The sequence below is a fragment of the Coptis chinensis genome, chromosome 4 (assembly GCF_015680905.1).
Source record: "Coptis chinensis isolate HL-2020 chromosome 4, ASM1568090v1, whole genome shotgun sequence".
In the NCBI taxonomy this organism is placed as follows: domain Eukaryota; kingdom Viridiplantae; phylum Streptophyta; class Magnoliopsida; order Ranunculales; family Ranunculaceae; genus Coptis; species Coptis chinensis.
In genome coordinates this window covers 27273214-27274647 of record NC_141459.1, presented here as the reverse complement: position 1 = coordinate 27274647, position 1434 = coordinate 27273214, and positions in this window count along the sequence as shown.

Sequence of the window (1434 nt, the reverse complement as noted above, 5' to 3'; positions counted from 1 at the left end):
CGATTTAATGTTTAATGTGATTCGAGGAGTGGGGAAGAGCTTGGCGCCTCTTCCCGTATTGATCACTAAGATCATGCTCACCTTTAGAGTCGTCGCAAGATCCGCTCCTATTAAGATCAAATTGCATTATAATGCAAGTATCTATAATGGATTGCATCCAAGAAACTTGGCCGTTGTCAAGAAAAATGGTTGAGTCGGACGATGAAAGGGAGGATATGACATATCCGGATGAAGATGCATTAGATAATTGTAATTCTAATTTAGAACACATGCAAGTGTTGCAAACCGCCTTTGGCGGCGCGTTTATGGTATTTGTGAAAATATCCGAGATAGACAGATTGTAGTTCAAAAGAAGCAAGGAACCTTCGACGAGATTTGAAATGCTCGAAGGGGTTACGGACGATATCTTGTCTAACATGGAGACTATCCACCAAAGATCAACAAACCCAAATTATGCGATTACTTTCGATCGAGATGGAAGCCCAGCTTGTTCGAATAGAGATGCTACGACGACGATGCCACCCGTGGAGGACTCTGTTTCAGCCGAAGTCCCCGGATTGTGCATGAGCGTCGTCGCCAAAGCGACGAGATGGTTCAAGCCAATCTCCATCTCGTGGTCCATCATCATCACGTAACTAGGTGTTCACCATCGGTTGTGTTATTTGTTATTTCATAATTTTGTTTTATTAGTTGGATTTTAATTCAGTAGTTAAATTTAAATAGAAATGTGTTTATTTAATGTTGTTTGGATTTAAATTTTATTTTTAAAATAATTGGTTATTTTCGAGTACTGCTTGTTTTATCATTAATCCCACCTTCCCGACTTGTTTGGGGGTGGAAATATTTATACCGAGCATAAGTCGTTATATGATCATCTACTGTAAAGTTGTATTGGAGGAAAGGTTGATAATTTGGCCGATATCGGCATATCTATGATTTGTGTGGTGGTAGCATGAAATCTAGGAGAGTTTAGAAGTTACTATTCTAAATCAAGTATGAAAGATACCAGGATTTATAGAAAATCATGGAAATGGTTTGTTTCCATTTTCGGGGTTGGAATTTTTCTATTTCCGGAAATTGCCTTCAAACAAATTGGGAACTTGCCGATTCGTTTTGGTAGCTCAGAACCTATTTAAACTCCCTTCTTTCTACACTAACAAACCACACTACACCCCACCATCATCCCGGACCTTCCACTCCAAGTTTTTCTTTCTTTTTGCTCTAAACTCCGGGTTCAGCACTTACGAGAGCGCCGCCGCCTCGAGAGAGCTGCGCCCTCTACATTTTCACAAAATTTTGTCAGAGCGCGACCCGCGTCCTCCTTGAGCACGACCCGCGCCCAAAACACTGTAATTCTAAAACCCACGAGCGCGACCGCGCCCTGCCTTCTGTTAACGCGGGAAATTCCAATTTTCAGAGGGTCAGTCCAGGATT